We start from the raw sequence: 23,578 nt of genomic DNA, 5'->3' as shown, positions 1-23,578 counted from the left end.
TAGAAATCTTCCAAGTTTCTTCTGAAACTGTCCATTTCAGCATTTCTTATGGTGCAATAATATTTTATTCCATAATTTATTTAGCCATTTTGTTTCACTTTTGTTTTTGCCACTATGAAAAGAGCTGCTATAAATATTTTTGGGTATGTAGGTCCTCCCTAGGAAGACTGCTTTGAAAAAGATATTGTTGGTAGTAACTGAGAACATCCCACACATAGCCAGAAACTGACACCAGTAACATTTTACCGTGAAGTACAGAGATATGAGCTGTACCTGTATCAGGGTCACCAGCCATCAGAGAACTAGACGGAGTATTTTTTTTTTTAGCTTTGAAAAATTTATTGAGAATCCACCAGCTCCAAGTTGGTTTGGAAATATTAGGCAGCTTCTTCTTTCATGAATGGTCTTTTTTGAGAGGTCACATGAAAGCTTTTTTTCTCCTCCACAGTCTGGAACTGATCACGGCCAAATTTGGAGGTGGTGTTGATAAACTTCAGGTCGATCTCCAGGGCACGATGTTTGGTCTGTACCAGCAGAGACTTTCACAGGGTGAGGACATGCTTCTTGGTCCCAATGACACAACCTTACAGCATGATAAAGTCATCAGTCACTTCACCGCAGTGGACAATGCTTCCCAGAGGGCTGATGCTCTTGTTGGACAGATCATAATCAGTGGATGCATTACTTTTGATCAGCTTGCCATCCCTGATCTGGTAGCCCTGGCCAATCTTACAGATCTTTTTGTTGATCTTGGCACGATGGTGGTAGCCCCTCTGACCAGCTTGAGCCACAGAGCAGGATGCCAAGCTCCAATATCTGACACCTTACACAGACCGTGGTGGGTTTTGGGGGGCAGTTTCTTTGTGTGCCAGTGGCTGGTGACACCTTTGTAACCCTAGCCCTTGGTCCTTATGCCCAAATACGGTGGACATGGGCACCTGCTGCTCCAGCTTCTTGTGGGCCTAGTCCAGCTTCTCAGTCACACTGCCACCATTCACCTGGATCTCCATCAGGTGAGACTTCTCCCTTAGAGGGAGCAAGTGCATCTGGATGTGGGCAATGCCGTGGATCACCTGGTAGTACTTCTTCAAGCTGTTGAAATCTTTCTCCAGCTGCTTCTTGCCATCATTGTCCTGCCACTTCTTACAGAACTTGGACTTGCCTTCTTCTTGGACTTATGCCAGTTCTTATAGAATCGCCTCTTGCATTCATCACTGATGTGCTCAGCAAAAATGAAGGTACACAGACCTCTTTGGGTTTGCACATAGCCCATGATGCCTATAATGACCATGGGGAGGTGTCTCCACAATGATGACAGCCTCAGCAACTTATTTCTTGTTGACTTTTGAGCCAGCCCTGTCCACCTTTCAAACAATGTGGGTCATGCCTGCCTTATAGCCCAGAAAGGCTTGGTGGGGGTCATCTTTAGGGAAGCTCTTCAACTTTCTTTTTTTTTTTGTTTTGTTTTGAGGCAGTTGGGGTTAAGTGACTTGCCCAGGGTCACACAGCTAGTAAGTGTCAAGTGTTTGGTCTGAGGCTGGATTTGAACTCAGGTCCTCCCGACTTCAGGGTCAGTGCTCTATCGACTGTGCCAACTAGCTGCCCCTGAAGCTCTTCAACTTTCCCCCATGCCTGCTGCTTCTCTTTCAAGGCAGGAAGCCCAGAGATCCATGCCTGGGAGCAGAGAACTTCCTGTGGGACATGCTACTGTTGTTGTATCTGCAGCTGCCACTGAGGCAAGTTGGGAGAGTGAGGGAATATCTTTTTAAACTACTGAGGGCCTAGGGTAGCATCCCTGGAATAATTTAGTTCAGTAATTTTTGAGTAACTAAGCAACCTATTCAGAATCAGGCTTCAGATTGCTTTTATGTCCAGAAAAAGTCCTTTGTAGAATTGAGGTGACAGTTCAGATAATTCAAGAGATTCAGATAATTCAAACCCCTAGACGCCAACTTTCTTTTGTCACATATTTTCTGGAAAGAAACAAAATGGTGGAGCATATAGAACTTGAGGTTAAGAAAATCTGGGTTTGAATCCCACCTCAGAAACTTACGAGCTATGTGAGCTTTTGGCAAACCTCTCTGAGCCTCAGTGAATTTATCTACAAAATGGGGATAATAATAGTACCTGCCTCAGAAGGTTCTTGTGAGGACTGAGTAGACAACGCATGTAAAGCGCTATAAAATGTGACTCATTTTTAGATTTCAGATGAAAATAATTTTAAGGCTAAACTATCTAAAAGGGTTTCCTCAAATCTCCAGTGGATAGAGCATAGGGCCTAAAGTCAGGAAGACCTGAGTTTAAATCTTGTCACATATACTTACTAGTTATATGACCCTGGACAAGTCACTTAACCTCTGTTTGCCTCTGTTTCCTCAATTGTAAAAGTAGGGTATTTGTAAAGTGTTTAACAGTGCCTGGCACAAAATAGATGTTATATATATATATATATATATATATATATATATATATATATATGTACATATACATATACACATATATATATGTACATATACATATACACACATATATATGTATATATACATATACACACATATTTCTCTCTATATGTACATATACATATGTGTGTGTGTATACACACACACACACACACACACACACACACACGTATTATTTACTCCTTTCTTTTCCTTTATATTCCAAAGTACTGATCCTCACAAAGATCTTTCAAGGTCATACCTTTCAAGGTAGGTGCTATTATTATCCCCATTTTATAGTTGAGAAAACTAAGGAAGACTTGCCTTAGAATCATACAGCTAGTAAGCATCCTAGACTGGATTTGAACTCAGGTCTTTTCTGACTCCAATGCTTTATCTACCATATCACCTAGCCACCTCTTGTTCTTCTCTCCGATGCCTGTCCTAACCAACTAGTCCCTTTGTGTTCAGCCTTTTGGGACCCAGACCTATGACTGTTCAACCTTCTGCAGGCTAGCTCAGAACATGGCATGATAGTGTCCCAAGGTTGACCAAGTACCTGAGATGAGTTTTGATGCTCTTTGAATTCAGAGGCAGATCTCAACCTAAGTCATCCCAGTTGTGATCAACTTTTAAAAAAATCAGAATATGAAGGACAAAATCATAGCAGCAATAAGGTTTTTGGAACCCTGTGGCTTCTCAGGATGGGAATAACTATTTGCCATGGATGAATAGGAGAGTACTGATATCATCAGGTCTGACTTGGAAAAAATGTGTGTGGTGGAGACATTTCTGCTTCTTATTTAGAAGACTTCTGATTGTATGCTTCTGATATAAATAGCTAAAAATATTTGGCTGAACTTTAGTAGTTCAATAAAAGCCAACATCCTAGCCATCCCTTCAATACTTACTAAGGACATCCCTACTAAGAACACGTCCCAGCCCTCTTCTGTCACCTAATATTCTTTCATCTTTGTTCATCCTTAAATGGTCTGGATCTAAACTTTTCCAAGATGCTAGCTAACCCAAACACTTTACATGTACCATCCTTACCAAGAAACTTTCTTTAAATGTACTATTTTAAGGCTGATTTTAGAAATAGATTTGCATGTAAGCACAAGCATCACACACACACACACACACACACACACACACACACACACACGGGAAAACTCAAAGTAAATATTGGGATAATTCAAACCAATAAACAATAACATAAATTATTAAAAACCCATTTTATTCAATTATTTTGTACATTTCAAATAAAGGTGTTTGGTTTACTTTTGCCTGGATGATTTAAATAACTGAATTCTCTTTCCTTGTTTAGGGGATGAATAGAGGTGAGGAGTTAATGAGTACATAAACTGTAAAATTCTAAACTGGGGACAAAAATGTCTACTATTTCCTTTTGAGAAAGGTGATGCTTCCTCCTATCAAAGGCGGAAACCTGAAATTTGCCAGAAGTGGCCATCCACCTATGTTAACTATATCAAGCAGAGGGCGTTTTGGAGGGAGGAATGGCTTTTATACCTGCTCAATTGATCTCAATGTTGGCCAATCCTTTTTTAAAAAATCCTAAGAACATTTTCTGTAATGTTGAACAGTTTATTAAATATTATATTGATATTTTTGTCCTATATGGTATATTAGAATCTACTCACAAGAAGATCATATATGACATGTGTAAGGTGCTTTGTAAACCTCAAAGCACTCTGCAAGTGTGTTTCTTCATTTATTGAAGAAATATTTCAGCAAACAACACTATCCCATCAGACTGTGAACGCCCTGAGAGCAGGGATTGTCTTTTGTCTTTCTTTGCATCCTCAGTGCTTAGCACAGTACCTGGCCTATTGTAGGTGCTTAATAAAGGTCTATTGACTGACAAGACTCTATTTTTCCTTTATAGTTTACATCATAAAGGAGTTGCAATCTGTGCTGGTGGAGGGAGTTCCCACAAGGGTGGAATTACAGCTCCTTCAAGGACTGAAGTAAGAAAGAAATGGACATCTACTACACTTAGTAAATAAATACACCTTGTATTACTGTAGAAAAATTGAGGCATATTGACTATTCCTACACAGGCAATCAAATAACTATTTCCATCTATTTATCATTCTCATTTTATTTCTTTCTTTCCATTGTAAGATTTGATTTAAAGAATCATAGGATATGAACTAGAAGAATACTTCAAGGTACATCATCTTGTTCCAGCCTTCTTTTCACAGACGAGAAAACTAAAATCTGCAGAGGGGAAGTGACACCTTTTATAACTCTGGAAAGTTTAAGATCCTTCAAGGAATGTAAGCTCCCTGAGGACAGGGATTTTTTTTCTGTCTTCGTATTTCTAATATCTAGCACAGTGCCTTGTACACAATAGGTGTTTAATAAAAGATTATTGGATTGGATTGTTTTTGTCTTGGACACACTCATTTTGAAACTATGCATCAACTTCTGTACTCTGCTCTCTTTAGTTTAGATTTTATATCACGAGCCAAAACTTACAAGACTGTTTAATGTCCTCAAATCCATGGAAATAAAGAGTGACTGTAAGTATTGATTGGCATTTAAATACACACATATACTACCTCTCTCCCTATGTAGTTATATAAATATAGGCAATTTTCTTTGATAGCTTAAATTTCTTAGTAGATGGCTCACCAAAGACTGATAGGAGATATTCTCAGTTCATAGGCATGCTATTTTTTTTTCCATTGTCATTCTGAGTTTTATTTAGTTCCAACAAAATATGCATCATGATTTAGTATGATAAGTAAGGAAACACACTATCTATAGACAGAACATGTAATATCTTGTACATATATGTATAACTAAGTTTCAAATGTGAGGAATAGACCTCAGACTTGATTATTACCAAAAGAAAAAGGGAGATACAACATTGATAACTGCTGATTCATACACTTATTTCCCCGTCTATTTAAAAAATACTGTATGGGAAATCATCTAGACCTACTTTTAGGGCATCCTTGCTGAGAGCATTAGAAGGGGAGAAAGGAAGATCTTTATTATAAGTACATGTCTACAACAGAGCTTGTGGAACAGAATGCAATGCAGTCATGCTATTTTTAAAATGAAAGTTTTCTGGATCACAAACTGGAAACAAGAAACCATGATCCTTAATGAAGTTAATGAACTTAATTTCTTAACCATCTTCAAAATGTATACCAGAGAGTCTATTTTTTTTTTCAACATGAGAGGGGAAGGGTCAGAAATCTGCATTATGGATTTCATAATTATAGCAGAAAAGGCCATTGTGAAAGACAGTCCACATTTCATAGCAATTAAAAAGATTCTTTATCAATTTCTAGAGCAGTTAAAACTTCTCATTTTTAATAGTAACTGCCACATATGAGACGTAGGAATGTTCGACCTCATAAATAAGCACATGAAATATGGGAAATCTGGTTCCATATATGCAAAAGAGAAAGCTTGGTGCCTGGAACCCATTAATAACGCAAGAGGGGTCACCATCTGGACATGGACGTATAAAAACACATCGGCATTACTGGTGAATGGCAGCTCTAGCATCTGGATCATATTACTCCATATTTTTCCTCATCCACACATCATAGCAGGAAGAATTTCCTGTCAAATCAGACTGCTGCTGCCTAAAGGTAGTACACGAATTTCAAAAGACCTTGAAGAAAAGTGGACATTGAATCTCTCTTTTCATTTGTCTAATGGTACCGGATGATGAATGGGTCACTAAATAGAAAAAAGCAGGATCACGTGAGGCCTCTTGCGACCCTCCCTTTGCCTTCTAATTCTACAACAAATTATGGCCCTGTGCTGGTGCCAGAAGTAATGACACCAGAGACTGTTGTTAGGTCCTTACAATGATGGGGTTAAATGCATGGCCCCAAATTAAATGGTACCCATGATCTAGCCATGAATGTGCCCCCCTCCCCCTCCAAGATTGAACTGGTTCTGATTAAGCTCAGAGCTTTAACGTTCTGGGTTTTGGTCTTCCTTACCGTTTAGGGAGATTGTAGGTGGTGATGAGGTTTCTGAATGAGAGTCATAGTCTGAAGTGTGTGATACTATTAGGCTTATCCTTTGCCATCTTGATTTAAGGCTCTATGAAGTAATGCCCTAGGTAGGATGAGTCAATAAGATTCTGCTTGAAGGGATGGTAGGTGAGTGGTTAAGAAATCAGCGAGCAGTGCTACAATCCTGTGAGACTCATGCAGGGTGAGTGACAACCAGCTGCCCTGACGTAAAGGAACAGGTAACTTGCCTGATACCCACATTACCTTCTGGTGGTGGGTGAGCATCAGAAATAGAGTTAGGGAATAGTAAAATCAGCTGGAAGGGACCTCCAGGAGTTAACCTGGGGTCTATGGACAGATTTCCGTGGCCTTGGATGGGAAAAAAGGAATTACATCTTTCTTCCTCTCTTCTTTCCTTCTTCCCTCTCTCCCTCCCTTCCTTCCTTTCTTCTTTCCATGGTATTTATTTTAAGCACTTAAAAACATTGTTCTGAGGAGTCCATAGGCTTCACCAAGACTGCCAGAGGAGAACATTACACAGAAAAGGTTAAAAAGTACTTATTTAGTACCAACCCTCTCATTCTGCAAATGAGTATACTAGTTAGGAAAAGCCCTGGGAAACATCACCTAGGCCTTAGCCCTGTTTCCAAATAAAGGCAGATTACTTTCATCACTACTGTTTTACGATAATGTTCTCTGGAAGAGAAGATTCTGTTTCTCTCTGCTAGAATAGTGACGTGTTAATTTTTCACACTATTAATAAACAGGAAAGACATTTAACTTAAGCAGAGAAAGTCTTTCAAATTCTGCATATAGGAAGAGAAATTTAGCTGAAAGTGATTGATGTTTAAAGACTGAGTAGTCATGCTGTTCTCCCAGTATAGCTAATAGTCAGAACTTCCAGCTTATGCTGAACTGAAACTTTTCAATTGAAGGGTACCATGTGTCCAAAAATTATGGAAATGGAAAGGGAAAATACACATATGACCCATACAAGAAAGTGGAGGGAATGTAGTTGAATAGGATTCTATTTCTAATTTAATTTAATTGGGTTAGTCAGTGTCAACTCTGAGGCTATGTCTGCATGTACACAATATTATAGTTCATTTCCAAAAACCTGTAATTTCATCAGTACGCACACTCTCTCTATGGCAAGGTGTAGTGGAGAGAATGCTTGACTTGGAGTTAGTAAGCATCCTACTTCAGACACACTAGCTGTGTGACCCTGGCAAGGTTATTTAACATCTCTGAGCCTTAGTTTCCTCATCTGTAAAATTAAGATAATAATAACACCTTCCTTACAGGGTTCTTGTGAGCATCAAATAAGATAATGTATGTAAAGTGCTTTGAAAACTTTAAAACAGTAGTAATAATAATAACATAATAAATGTTTATAAATAGACAATAATAAAATAAGCAATAATAACGATAACAATAATGACAATTAGTACTGAAACAGGTCCTAACTTCTCCCTGCCTTAGCTGAGAGTGTTTGTGAATTTCTATGACCAAAATAACCGAGAGGGTGGTCAGCCCTATGTAGATGAGCTTCTGGATCGAGCCAATCTGGTCTTCAGAAGAAATAGCCCATCACTGGACTTGTTCTTGAAGTCTTTCTAATTGGACAGAACCTGCTAGACTTTGTCTTCTACTCGAGGTCATGTCCCTCCTGAGGTCCCTTCAAGTTGTCTTAGGAGGACAACTGCTTTACTCCCTTATTTTTGCCACTTTATATTCAGTTTGAGACAATGTTCTATCTGTTGGTGGAAGAAATTTGGAGAGCCTGGAATTTTCTGACCTACTCTGCCATCTTCCCAGAATCCCCTCCACCCTTACCCTTGCTAATCAGCTTTCTAAGACACAGGGATGACTTCATGCCACAGTGATGGAAGGGAGTCTGATGGAAAGTGAGCAATGCAGTTAGATATCTCAGTATCTGTACTCATGTGGACCAATTAGCTGATGATGAAGGCTTTCACCCACATGTTGTAATAGTGTATATAATAAGCAAGTCTTTTTCTTAGCACACTTTATTCTCCAAATACACTTGTTTCTTTTGCAGTCCATCTTCGTTGCCTAACTGCCTTCTCTCAAGTTGCTTAGGTTCAGAGAAGACAGGCTGATTAGCTTGATATGGAATTGACTTAAGATGAACAATGTGTAATAATAAATGACATCCATAGAGTTAGTGCTTTAAGGTTTGCAGAGAGCTTTAACACCTATTATCTTATTGGAACCTCATGACCAGCCTATAAGGTAAATGCTAAAGATATTTTGATCCCCTTTTATAGATGGGGAAATGGAAATTAGAAAGATCAGTGATTTGTGCATGGTCACATAAGTCATAAGTATCAGAAGCAAGAAATGAATGCAGGTCTTCCTGACTACAGATCTAGAACATTACTCACAATGCCTGGCAGCCTCTCTTGATGAAGAACTTGTTTGAAAAAGTAACAGGCTTGAAGGATCAATTTTTTACCTCTGAAAACTTGGCTTCAAATTTAGCCCAAAGAAAACATGAAAATAGTATTTGGGACCTTACCTTTGTAGACACATATGCACACACACACAGTACACATATATACACACATGCACATGGTATATGTACATATATGTGCAGGTACATATATGTGCACACACATGTATGTATATATGTTTATACACACCTATACATAGACATGTGTATGTGTGTGCATTTATTAAGCGCTCACTATATGCTATGCACTCTGCTAAGTGTTGAGGGATAAAAAATCAAGCAAAATAGACCCTGCCCTCCAGAAGCTTCCTTTCAAATGGTAGAAGACAATACACACAAGGGAACTCTAAGGATTGGGGTACACAGGGTAACATGGGAAATAGCATCTGGGAATTTACATAGAGCTCTAGTTCTGGGCCAGAAAAGGCAAAAGTACATCTCTTATTAGAGTCCTCGGGAGTTCTGTGGTGGTGGTAGGGTTTGAGGGCAGAGAGAGAGATAAAGATGATGTCCATCCACAGTGTAGGCAGCACAGTTTGAAAATGGTGGCTGGGAAATGATTGATCATCAGTAAGGAGTGACCTGCAACTCAGAGTCATAGATGTAATAACCAGATAATTAGCTCCAACCCTTTTGGTAAGTAAGTAATTTTTTTTTACCCATTTTACAGATGAAACACAAGTTCTAGATTGGTTAAATGACTTGACCAGGGTCACATAGCTGGGGCGGGGGGGGGGAGGGGGAGAGACAATGCAGTCCTGAAGCAACATGTTCTATTTTTAGATAGTTCTAATTTTCTGTCAATTAAGCCCAGTATCTGGACAGATATTTAAGCGCCTCCAGACCACTGTGAGCTTAGTTGTAAAATTATCCTGTGATTTAAATTAGATTTGAGGAGAATCCCATTCTCCTGCTTCCTGAGGCAGAACTTGGGTTACTGACTGATTTTACATTATAGTCTGGAGGAGCAGGGTAACTATCCCTTCTTGGGCTTCATCAGCCAGAGATTAGAGCCATTCAAAGGTAAAATGGACTGTGTTGGAGGAGGGGGGTGTTCCCATTCGCTGGGAGTCTTCTAATAGAAACTGAATGAACACTTATTGGGGCTGCTGTGGATAGGGCGGCTTCCTTTCGACTTTCTGAGGCTTTGAGTTCACTCAAAATTTTGATTTTGATTCTCTCATCAATCAGTAAGTGAAAATTTATTAAGCTCCTACTATGTACCAGGTGGGCAGCTAGAGTGCTGGGCCTGGAGCAGGAAGACTCATCTTCCTGAGTTCAAATCTGGCTTCAGACACTTACTTAGATGTGTGACCCTGGGCATGTTTACTTAACCCTGTTTGCCTCAGTTTCCTCATCTGTAAAATGAGCCGGAGAAGGAAATGGCAAACCACTACAACATCTTTGCCAAGAAAACCCCAAATGGGTTCACAAGGAGTCAGACACAACTGACATGCCTGAACAGCAACAAATGTGCCAGGCACTGTCCCAAGTGATAGGGGTGGAAAAAGAGGCAAAAGACAGTCCCTGCTTTCAAGGAGCTTACAGTCTAATGGGATAACATGAAAACAAATATATATAAAGCAAGCTAAATATGGGATAAATAGGAAACAGCAGAAGGAAGACATTAGAATTAAGATTAGTTTCATTGAACCAAATTGTGCTATTAAGGAAATTTTGTTCAAGCAAAAAATCCTCTAGGATGATGGAAATCTAATATTATCAAGTGGCAGACCCGTAAGGACCCACGTCAAAGCAAGTTTCCTTGCACATTCTTGGATGGGGAGTTTTAGAAATTATCAGGTTTTGTATTTCTGAGCACGGTGTCCTGTTTGCATTAGTACTTCATTAGGGAGGTGTAATATGGAAGAAACAGCAGAAGAGCTGAAGTTCAAAGGACTCTCTGAAGCTTACTACCTGTATGGCATTGGGTAAGCCTCTTAACCTCCCTGGGCTCAGTTCCTCATTTGTAAAAGCGGATGTTGGATTAGATGGTCTCCGAGGTTTCTTCCAGATGTAAATCTACGAGTCTATGACATTATGTGGACCATAAATGTCAAGAGGTCACATTGCTAATGAAGCAAAATAGGACCAGCCCAAACTGGCTCCCATTATAAAGCAACTCTGACTTCTTATATTCTAAATTATACTCAAAGAGAAACAGAAATGACTCCATTTAAACTTAAGTAATAACATGGGATTTTGTTCATTTCTGAATTTGACAATGGCTGGACCTGGAATCAGGAAGATTTTGATTCAAATGTAGCCTCAGACACTTAGTATTAGTGTGACCTCAGGCGTTTTCACATAACCACTGTCTGCCTCAGTTTCCTTATCTGTAAAGTAAGGATAATAATGACACCTATCCTCCCCCCAGGGTAGTTGTGAGGATAAAATAATAATAATATCACAGTTGTAAAGTTGTAAAGTGCTTTGCAAACCTGAAAGTGGCATTTAAATGGTAGCAGCAGCAGCAGCAGCAGCAGCAGCAGCAGCAGCAGCAGCAGCAGTAGTAGTAGTAGTAGTAGTAGTAGGAGTAGGAGTAGGAGTAGTAGTAGTAGTAGGAGTAGTAGTAGTAGTAGTAGGAGTAGTAGTAGTAGTAGGAGTAGTAGTAGTAGTAGTAGTAAAAAGCAAAAGAAATCAACCTTCTCATCAAGCATGGACCAGCTGAGAAATATTTTCTAACTCCAAGCTGCAAAGTGAGCAGATTTATTGACAAATTCAATTTATTCAATAAATTTAAACCAATTCAACTCAATAAAGCATTTATTTATTAGGCTCTTATACACACCAGATACTGTTCTAGGTGGTGGGGATGCAGAGTTAAGAGAGCAAATCAGTCCCTGCGCTAGAGCTTACTTCGTGGTGGAGGTGGAGGGTGGGGGTGCACACAACAGGAACCTATAGAAATAAATACCAAGTACTTGGTGGGGGCAGGGAAGAAGGAGCACTTATTCTAGTAGGAGGAGCACCTGAGCTGAGTCTTGAAGGGAATTAAAGAAGTAGAGGTGAGAGCAAACTATCTTCAGATCTGAAGAAAAATAATATTCTTTTTCAGTCTTTTCTGGACAGACACTTTGCCTCAGAGCCAGGCAAGATAGGCATCTGCTTAGGGTTCAACATGAGTGAAGAGACCTTTTTTTTAAGTATTAAATTTTTTTTGAAATAAAGTTTATGACAACACATTCATAAAATAGAAGCATTTCCATATATACTAAACCACACAAAAAGGGGATTCTATATAAAACTGTGATTCTCCATTTAATCCTGATTAAACATCTCTATATATGTATGCATGTATGTATATATGTATATATATGTTTTAGTGTGTGTATATGTATGTATATATATATCTGTATAATTATAACTAACTTTCAAAAAAGTTCTGCTTGTCTACACTTCTTCCGTTTTCTTTAAAAAAATTGTCTTGATATCTTTTGTCTTACATCACCAACATTTTGCAATTAATCTCTCCTTTTTCCCCTCCCAGAGAACCATCTCTTATAATAACTGGAACAAGAAAAAAAGAGTTAAATAAAACTAATACAGCAAAAAGCCTGACTTTATGTGTGGCAGGCCATACCTCTGGTCCCCTCAGAAGTCTCTTCTTCCCTCTTCTTTGAGGCCAGGCTTGGTTATTCTGATGTCAAAGGATTCCTGTTCAATTCTTTTGTTGTTCTTCCCATTTAAATTGTTGTGGCTTATTTTATTCTGCATCATTTCATATGCTTTCCCACACTTCTTTATAGTCATATAAAGATGTATTCTTACATCAGAGTAATATCTTGTTACAATCATTTATTTAGACATTCTCCAATTGAAGTTTTGTGACTATGAAAACTGTTGTCATAAATATTTTGGTGTCTATGTTAGCCTTTCTTTTTGTTATTGACCTCCTTGGAGATAATATTACTAGCAGTGGGATTTCTGGGACATTTTATGTAGTCTTTTCACATAATTCCAATTTACAGTTCCTCTAACAATGCAGAAGATATTTATGTTTAATGCCAGAAACAGCAGTCCCTGTGGCACGTAGGTGATAAGTTAAATGCAAGTCTTGATAAATTAAGCAAAGTCTTGCTGTCAGTCATACCCATCAGACTGGCAAAGATAACAGAGGAGGAAACTCATAATTTTTAGAGGGCATGTGGGAAGATAAATACACTCACACATTGTTGGTGGAGCTGTAAATTGCTCTAACCATTCTGCAAAGAAACTTGGAGCTATAACCTCCCCAAAGTCACTAAACTGTGCAAACTTCCTGTTCTGTCAACTTTTCTGTGTTTGTGTCCCAGGTAGGATCACTGCATTTGAAAAATGAGCTTTGAAATTTTAGTTGCCTTGTAGAGAACTACTTATGTTGCATGACTGGCTCTTCTGAACCTCTGAACTTGCACTAGTATTTCCACTGTATAGAGACACATCTGCACAACAGTAATTACTGACCCTTGCATAGAGCTTTAACATTTGCAAAGTCTTATTTGTATTTCGTATCATCAGAGCCTCCTAACTACCCTGAGAGACAGACACTGTTGGTAGGTGTAGCTCAGTTTTACCGCTAAGGTAACTGAGGTTAAGTGATTTGCTGGGGGCCACACAGTCGACACATAATGAAAATTAGAATAATCTCTTTGTGCACAGACTTATATTTCCAGTCCATCATGAGTAACCTCTTCTCCTGAATTATGTAAGTCTGTATGTACACAGGTATGCAGCATATGTCTATGCCGATTTTTAATACTATACACCTTAGTTATTTAAAATATTTAACTTTATAAGTAATACTTAAATTACTTTAAACGCAGAAAAAGTAATGAATGAAAAACCCAGGACACTTCAGCTCATCTTTAACAATAAAAACTAGTAGGCGGGATCCCAGGCCAGATGATTTTAGGTTCTAAAGGAAAGGGTCAAATGTCAAAAGATAAATTTTAATTGGGAAATTTAGACTCATCAGTGCTCAGAAAATTTAAACAAGCAGGGGCCCTTAAATACTATCTAGTCATATAATTAAGGTTTACAGTCAGGTGGCACATGGATAGAGCTCTGGGCCTGGAGTTAGAAGGACTTGAGTTCAAATCTGGCCTCAGACACTTATTAGCTGTGTGACCCTGGGCAAGTCATTTAACCCTGTTTGCCTCAGTTTCCTGTTCTGTAAAATGAGCTGGAGAAGGAAATGGCAAACCGTTCCAGTATCTTTGCCAACAAAACTTCAAATGTTTTTTTTTAACTTCTATACTTGTGATTTATAGTATCGTGGGTTCTGCATGTGTCTTTTTAAGGAAAGTGTGCCATAGAGATTCCTACAAGGAGAAGAGACATACGTTTTTGCTTAAGTATGTAGTATTGACTTGTGGGGCCGACTGAATTCCCTGAGAAAGCTTTATTATTTATTATGTTAAAATTATTTTATTTTTTATTTTTATTATTCTATTTTTATTATAAATAAAATATATTAAATTATATATAAATAAAACATAAATTATCATAAATAAAATAATTTATTATTTTATTTTTAAATTACTTTAAATATTTTAAAAGATTTTAATTTAAAAATATTGAATATTTGTTTTATTTATTTATATTAATGTATTTATTTAAAACATATTTAATTTAAATATATTTAAAATATTTAAATTATTTTAAATGCAGAAAAAGTAATGAATGAAAAACCAGGAAACTTCAGCTCAGCTTGGCCCCCCACTCACTATGTGACCTTGCACAGTCACTAAAGCCTGTAAAATCTCATCTAGAAAATGAGAAAACTGAGCCTTATGAGCTCTGAGCATTTCCTGCTTGAAAGTGCTACTGTATGAAGAATGAACCTTTCATTAACTTCCAGGAGTTTGCAGATATTTGGAAAAATCCAGGTGATGACCATATTTTTTCAATTTTTCATTGGAATGCCTGGTTTTAAACAAACAAAGAAATATGGAAGAGAAAACAGCAGTTGGGGCAGGCTTTGGTGAGCAGGGTGAAGGGGAGATGAAGATGATGATGAACATATTTCCATGCCCTTTTAAAGTTTAAAAAGTTGTTTTCCTCACAAGTATTATTTATAGTAGCTCAGTGAAATAAAATGACTTACTGAGGGTTATATGGCTAATAATTCATGTCTGTTGTGGTGATGGTGTCATTTCAATCTTGTGCAACACTTTTTTTTTCTTTTTTGGTGAGGCAATCAGGGTTAAATGACTTGCCCAGGGTCACACAGCTAGTAAATGTCAAGTGTCTTGGGTCAGGTTTGAACACCTGACTCCAAAGCTGGAGCTCTATCCACTGTGCCACCTAGCTGCCCCTTGTACAACTCCTGATGAACCCATTTGGGATTTTCTTGGCAAAGATCACAGAGCTAGTAAGTGTCTGAGGCCAGATTTGAACTCAGAAAGATAAGTCTGTCTGATTCCAGGCCTAGCACTCTAGTCATGATGCCACCTAGATAAAATCAGTGTAGCATGATGTGTAGAGAGCTGGTCTTCAAGGAAGTCCTGGGTTTGCCTTCTGCATCTACCACATACTGACTGTGTGATCTTGAGCAAGTCACCTAGGCAAATCTCTAAGACTCTATGTTGCTGAAAAAAATGCTGAGATGCATTGGTAGAAAGAGTTTCCTTGCCTGGGAGTTCCTTATGCCAATAAAATCACGGGTTCTGGTCCCTTTCCTTTGTTGTTATTGTTTGTCCTTTGTTCTGGAAGAGGACCATGACATCAGGAAGATGATGCCATGACTTGCAAGTGAATTGGATTTAAGTGAGGAAGGGAGTTGCAAAGTCACCGACTTCACTTTCACCTCCAGAGCCATTTGGGTCCAGTGACAAGATATAGATCAGGATGACTGGTGATGCTCCCCTCCCTCCATCCTTTAAGGTTTACAAAGAAGTCGTTTTCCAGCCATGACTCTTTTAGGTGAATCCGACTGGTATTATTATTTCCATTTTATAGATTTGTAAACTTAAAACTAATAGAGGAGAAGTGATGTACGCCAGATCACATGGCCTGGAGTGTTAATTTGCAGATCAGAACTTCTAATTTTGACCTTTTGACTGCAAGGCTAGGTCTTTTCCTACCATATCAGGAAGTCTGAGATGTGGCTGATGCGAATGCTTGCCTCCCCCAGTTCCCTTCTTCCTCCCCAGGCCATCAAAAGATCACATCCATAAACCCCTGTTGACTTATCTATCTTCTTTTATAAGCAACAAATAGCATAGAAAGAAAATCTGTCAGAGCCAATGAGGAAAAACACCTGTGGGAGGCGGTTGCCTCACTCTACCCCACTCTTTTCTTTTTTAATATCTTTTTTTTTTAACATTCCGGATGTTTGTGTGCACATCTCATTATGATCCCTTCTCCTGCCTTATCAACAGCAGAGAAGCCTTGAACAGCTCAGGAGAAGAGTCTCTCCGAGACAACTAGCTAGCATCATTCTTTCCAAAACCTTTGCTCTTGGAGTGCCCCCTGCTGGAAAATGTAGTGGCTATCTTTTTTGGGGGGAATGGACAGTCATAGTAAAAGTGGATGAACTCAGAATTTTATAGTTAGGTGAATGGTAAAGTAGTATCTGCTCCATGTTTCTTGTGAAGAAACTGAGCCCCAGAAAAGCAAAGCAACTTGGCCAAGGCCACATGGGCAGGAAGTGGCAAAGGTTGGATGTACACCTGCCATCTTTCTAATTCCAAATCCATTGATCTTTCCCCTGGACTGTTTGGGGAGGAAATAAGCCCAGAAAAGGAAGTGTCTTGTCCAAGGTCACATAGGTAATACCTAGCAGAGTTGGGGTCAGACTTGGTCTTCTGACCCCAAATTCACTGGTCTTTCCATCATATCATGGTATATTTGTACAGATGTGGAGATTCAACCTTGTAGTATGTGATAAATCTAGACAAATTCTCAATAAGTTTCAGTTTATGTTTTTTTTTCTCTTACAACTATACAAAACTTCCTCTGATTTTCTTCTAAATTCTGGGAAAGCTGAGATTGATTCAATTTAAAAACATTAATTGTCTTTGATGAAGCACATAAACAGAGAGTGGAGCAAAGTGAATAGAGGACCCAACTTAGAATGCAGAAGGTCTAGGTTAAAGTTCTGTGTCTGAAACGCACAAGCTAAATCACTCTGTGTAAGTCATTTAACTTCTCAAGGTCTAAAGCCAGTAGTCTCCAGACTTTTTTGATTACACCTTCTTCTCAGTGAAAAAAAATGTTGAGCACATAGCCCCAATATATGAGTATTCTTTTTAAATTATATCTAAGTGTTACATTTCTTATAAAGCATATATGTAGAAGTTTTAAAAGGAGGCCCTAATGATAAAATAAGAAACTTTTTTTTTGTATTTATTATAGTATGAGACTTCTTTTTGCTCTCACCAAGATATTACTCATAATATTTCGTAGTAAGGGCATTGTGATGGAATACACTTTATAATCTTTGAAAAATCCGTATATGTTCTGGGGGCAAACATATAAATGATAGTTGTTGGTTAAAAATCGATTCGTCAGGTAATTTGACCAATGTAGCTAGTGAATTCCTTTGGTTGTTTTTTTTTTTAATCAAAAGACAATATAAGAATGGGATATTAGAATGAAATAATCAGAGAGCAGAACAACTTTTGAACCGGAGTCACATTTCACTGTGTTTAGATGATCATCACCATAAGCAATGCAGAGACAATGGGCAGAAGCAACTTTACGCATTTAAACTCAGAAGGAAGCTTTTAAAATAACCTTATTCCTTTTTATGTAGTTCCTTTTAATGGGTGGTTTTGTATCATACTTTCCTGTTTGTTTTTAAATATTTTAATTATGTTTTGGATGAGTATGAAGGCTAGCAAGATGGTCAATCTGGCAAGATCACAGAGTATGTGGAAAGGCATAAGGTTGCAACAAGCATTAGGCTGGGGCCAAGTTGTCAAGTCTTTTAGATGCTAAATGAAGGATTTTGTACTGGGCACTAGAGATAACAGGAGGCTGCTAGCTCTTATTGAATGAGGATGGTGGTGCTGGTGGTGGTGAGGGTGACATGGTCAGGCTTCTGCTTTAGGAAGATCAATTTGGCAGTTGCATGGGGGATGGATGGAGATGTGGAATAATGAGAGAAAGTAACCAATTAGGAAGTTATTGTAGTAGTTCAAGTGATGACATCATGAAGGTCTGAACTAGGATGGCATCTGCATGAGTGTAGAGAAGGAACAGATGCAGTTATGGAGGAGATAGGGGCCTGGGAGACAAAAGAGTACAACCTCATTATTTTACAGATGAAGAAAGGAACTGAAGTGTGAAAAACCTGGGATGAGTTTTTCCTGTGTAAAATGAAAGGGTTGAATTGGAAAGGTTTAAGGTCCCTTCCAACTCACTGATTCTATCCTCCTCTTCAGCTTTCCTTGCTAACTCTCATCTTCATTTCCCCTTCTATTTTCCCCTTACCTCCCTTCCTCTTGTTTTCCATCTTCTTCTATCTGTCTTCTTACCCACTGGTCTCCCCACAGGTCTCTGCCTGCATCATAGGATTTAGACCTGGAAGGGATTTTAGAGCTTATGGAAACCAATCTCCTTTGACATATGAAGGAAACAGACATAGAAAGATAAAGTGATTTTCCCCTTTATTCTTCTCCTTTTTCTTCCTCTCTCTCTACTTTCTCCCTTTTCTCCTTCTCCCTGCCCCTTTCTTCTTTTCCCACTTTATCCTCTACCACCTCTCTTCTTCTTTTCTTTCTCTGCATTTTCCACCTTCCCTCCCTTCCATTTTATCTTTTTCCTCACCTTCTTCCTCTGCCTCTCCTTCACTATTCCCTTTCTAGCTCTCCTTATGTTCTCCCTTTTCTCTCCTATTTTTTCCTTCATCTTATTTCTTATCCTCTTATCTTCCTATCATGCACTTCATCTCTTGTATTCATCTTCTTTTTACAACTTTTTCTCTCATCTTTCATGGCTGCTGCTATGATCTGTCAAGTTTATGCCATCTGCCATTTTGAGGTGCCCAAAGCCACTTGAGTTGCTCCCTCCCTCCCTCCCTCCCTCCCTCCGTATTTTCTATGCAAGGCTTGAAGGGGATTTCCAGGACTATATCAAGCAGGGGAATTTGAAGCATTATGGTTGCCTGTTTCTCAGCCAGCTTGATGCAGACAGGGTTTGGTTCTTTGATAGTTACTCTGGAGGTAGGTACTTGCTTTGAAAAAGGGAGAAGCTTACTCCTGGCCACTGGAATGAATGAATGAAACATTAATTAAAGGCTTCCTGTATACGAAGTGCAAGAAGAAGGTGGTAAAAGAAGGAGTTGATAAGTCAGACAAACTCAGAAATGGAACGATGGTGCCTGCCTTGGAGGGCTATGGCCAGAATCACAGAAAGAAAGGACCTTAGAGGTCACCTAGAACCTAGACAATGTGTGGCTCAGAGTAGAAGCTTAATTAATGTTTATTGGTTTGGATCAGATTGGATCTGGCCTAACGTACACTGGTCAAGTATCCAATCAACCATGTCCTTAACAAATGGTCACCTAAACCATGTTTGGGCAAGTCACTTCAATTCAATAAACATTTGTTAAACACTTACTGTGTGGCAGGCATTGTGCTAAGCACTAGATATAAAATGAGGCGTCAGTTTCCTTATCTGTATAATGGAGGGTTTGAACCAGATGGTCCCTAAGGTCCCTCCCACCAACAAATCCATTATGCCATAATCCCATGAATCTTAGCTATAGGACTACCTGAGGAAGTCCATTCCACTTTTGGAATGCTCTGATCATTAGGAAGTTGGGAAGTGACATTTCATAGTGGGAATTTTGCTGGATTTGGAGACAGAGGATCCAGGTTAAAATCCTACCTCTACTGGTTACAGACTTAGACAGTTCATCTCACTTCTATGGAGCTCAGTTTCCTCATCTACAAAATGGAAAGGCTGGACTAACTCTTCTATGTCATGATCTTTACATGAAGCCTAAATGTGCTTCTTTGTAACTCCCAGCCATTGCTCCCAGTTTCGTCCCTGGGATTATGCTTAACAAATCAAGTCCCTCTTCCATATGGCAGTCTTGAAGAGAGCTATGGTTCCCTCAAGTCTTGAAGACATAGCTTGAAGACAGTTATGATGTCCCCAAGTCTTCCTTTCTCCAGGCTAAACACGCCTTGTTCCTTAGACTGCTCCTCATAAAATATAATATAGAAGCTCTTCACTGGATGATCTCCAGCTTATTAGCATCATCAAAATGTGAGGCCCAGAAGTAAACATATTACACCGGATATGGCTTGACCAGGTCAGAGTCATTTAACTTAACTGCTTCTTAGCTTCCGTACCTATTCCAGCTCTAGACTTCTGTAATTCCCTGAAATTTGACATTAGCACAACAGGTATTAAGTTCCATCAAAGGACAGGAAATCTAGGGTCCCACAGTTGCTAAGGGCTCCTCTTGACAGCATTGACGTGAGGAGTCCTGAGTGCTTGTAAAGTCTGCACCAGCCAGGCCAACTTGCAGCTAGACACTAGTTAAGGAATCTGTTTTTGTCTTTACTTATTTTGATTTGGTATTCCCCGTGGTTTTATTAACAGTTTCTTTATCCAAAATAAAGTTGGAACTTTTCTTAGGGGGGAAAAGGGGTTTTCCACACTTTGGCCAAAATAGCTACTGTAGGCCCTAACAATATTGAATTGATTTGAATCAGAGGCAGGAAAAACCAAGGATGGTAGGGGCTCATTGTTCCTATTGGGAGTCAAGGAAGAGCTGATGTAGAAAATGAGAAAAGGGAAAGATCAGAAGGTAGGGAAGAGGCAACTGGGATGGCAGGCTCCATTCTGACTTGGGAATTTTCCTCCTCCAATGGCTAACTTGGGCTAGATGGTTGACTAGGACTGGACACAATCTGAAACCGTGGAACAAAGCAAAGCTAACCAGTAAAGACCATGGAACACTTACACCAGAACTGTAACCAGGGCAACTGAGGCTTTGTTCAGAGTAACAGATATAGAAGGTGCTGACTATACTTGCAGTATTTTGGGAGCTAGACATCGCAGAGCTTCGCTCTTAGTTGGCAAGAATAATTAGTTAAGGAGAGCAAGGAATAACTTACCTGTCATATTTATGGAAAAGGGAAGAATTTATGGCCAAGCAAGAGATAGAGAACATTATGAAATGCAAAACAGATGATTTTGATTACATTAAATTAAAAAGTTTTTGTGCAAACAAAGCCAATGCAACCAAGATTAGAAGGCAAACAGAAAGCTGGGAAAGAATTTTTATAGCCAGTGTCTCTGATAAAGGCTACATTTATAAAATATACAGAGAACTGAATACAAGTCATTCCCCAATTGATAAATGGTCAATTGATATGAAGAGGCAGTTTTCAGATGAAGAAATGAAAGCTATCATAGTCATATGAAAAAATGCTCTAAATTACTATTGATTAGAGAAATGCAAATCAAAACAACTCTTAGGTACCACATCACACCCATCAGATTGGCTAACATGACAAAACAGAAAAATGATAAATGCTGGAGAAGATGTGGGAAAACTGGAGCACTAATGCATTGTTGGTGGAGTTGTGAGCTGATCCAACCATTCTGGAGAATAATTTGGAACTATGCCCAAAGGGCTATAAAACTATGCATACCCTTTGACCCAACAATACCACTTCTAGGGCTGTATCTCAAAGAGATCATAAAAATGGGAGAAGGATCCACATGTACAAAAATATTTATAGCAGCTCTTTTTATGGTGGCCAAGAAGTGGAAATTGAGGGGATGCTCATCAATTGGGGAGTGACTGAACAAGTTGTGGTATATGAATGTAATGGAATACTGTTGTACTATAAGAAATGATGAGCAGGCAGACGTCAGAAAAATCTGGAAAGATATATATGAACTGATGCTGAGTGAAGTGAGCAGAGCCAGGAGAATATTGTACACAGTAACAGCCACATTGTGCAATGACTAACTTTGATAAACTTAGTTCTTAGCAATGCAAGAATCTAAGACAATTCCAAAAGACTCATCATGAAAATGCTATCCACATCCAGACAAAGAGCTTTGGAGTCTGAGTGCAGATGGAAGCATACTATTTGCCCTTTTTTTTTTGTTGCTTTGTTTTGTTTCTTCTTTCTTATGGTCCCTCCTGTTAGTTCTAATTCTTCTTTACAACATGGCTAATGTGAAAATATGTTTAATAGGAATGCATATGTAGAGTCTATATCAGATTGCATATCTTCTTGGGGAGGGGGGAAAGGAAGGAGGGGAAAGAAAATCTGGAACTCAAAATCTTATGGATATGAATGCTGAAAACTAAAAATAAATAAATTAATTTTTAAAAAGGAGTAATTAGTTAAAATAAGAAGTTACCAGGTTAGCTTGGGTGAGCCTCTACTACCAATCCTGCTCTCTGGATACATTCCCCCTTCTTCTCACCTCCCCATGCATTACAGGCATTGGAGATAGTCAATGCAAAGGCATGGAGATGATTGAAAGAATTGCATATTTGTTTATAATCTACAGGGTAATGTACATTTCGGATACTTTTCCAAGAAGAAGGTGCAGAAACAGAATGCTACTGGCTTTGCCAGCCTGTGGAACCTGCTAATGAGCCTTAAGTGCTGGGAATTGAGACTGAGAGGCAGCATGGTAGTAATGATAATTATTGTAGACATTTACATAGGACTTTCAAGTTTGTGGAGTGTTTTACATACATTATCTCATTTGATCCTCACAATAACAAAGATATAGAGAAGTTAAATTATTTTCTCAGGTTTACTCAGTTAGTGTTAGACAGGATTTGAATCTAGGCCTTCATAACTCCTGGTCTAGTGCTCTATCTACTATACCATGCTACTACCATGGTACATGCAAGTGATTCTAAAGCCTGGCTCTCTTTTTTTCTTTCTGTATGATTTTGGGCAAGCCAAGTCACTCAACCTATCTTAGCTTCAAAAGCTAAGATAGCTTTCCAAAGCTTTCCAAAACTATGTAATAGATGTGGGCTGATGAGTCCTGGGAACTTGTGTATCTGGTGAGCTTGTTTCTGGAAGTGCCTGATGATGCCAAGTGAAAGGGTTTAGCTCTCCATTTCTAAGGCTTTTACCAGTTTGCTTCCTTCAGGCTTTTTTGATTGGCTGCAATGGCAGAACTGGGTATGTAATACAAAAGAATGCCATCAATGAAACTTAGCACTCCTTCCTGCATGGCTGCATTTATGTAAGGAGGCAAGAACTGCTGTAAATCTTTGGGTGTGGAGAGGAGGGAGGAGGAGGTGGGACAGTCCTGTTCCTCACAATGGGCTTCATGAGAAGTCATGACTATGTGTCCCTGTTCAGTTTATTCTCTCCTACCTTAGAGAAAGGAATATTGGAAATGGAGTGGACTGGGCTGCCTTGTATGCTTCAAAATGTGAGGAAAGCCACCAGAGGTCTACTGAAGGGAGTCCAGGCTGGAGTCTGTGGCTAAAGCCTCAAGGAACACCCTATGGGACCCAGTTCAGCGATGAATTAGATCTAGTAGTTAAGATGCTGCTTTCTGGAGTGACTTTATGGATTGACTATGCCACATTTAAAAGTGAACTTCGTAGAATGAATATTTGAGTCCACACTACTCTGGACCAAGGAGGCATGGAAGAGAATGTGACCCTCATTCAGGAGGGTCTATTCTTGCAGTATCTTCTCAATTAATGTCTCCTTGTGAAA

The 23,578-nt window shown here is 39.0% G+C and overlaps 1 pseudogene; it reads right to left on the bottom strand.

The window, feature by feature from the left end:
* Positions 1–377: 377 nt before the first annotated feature.
* Positions 378–23,192, bottom strand: LOC110213635 (large ribosomal subunit protein uL3 pseudogene; annotated as a pseudogene).
* Positions 23,193–23,578: the final 386 nt, after the last annotated feature.

This window comes from Phascolarctos cinereus, unplaced genomic scaffold (assembly GCF_003287225.1).
Source record: "Phascolarctos cinereus isolate Bilbo 61053 unplaced genomic scaffold, phaCin_HiC Scaffold_9;HRSCAF=440, whole genome shotgun sequence".
Taxonomy (NCBI): domain Eukaryota; kingdom Metazoa; phylum Chordata; class Mammalia; order Diprotodontia; family Phascolarctidae; genus Phascolarctos; species Phascolarctos cinereus.
Note: the sequence above shows the minus strand (reverse complement) of the source record. Positions and strands in the feature narration are given on the sequence as shown.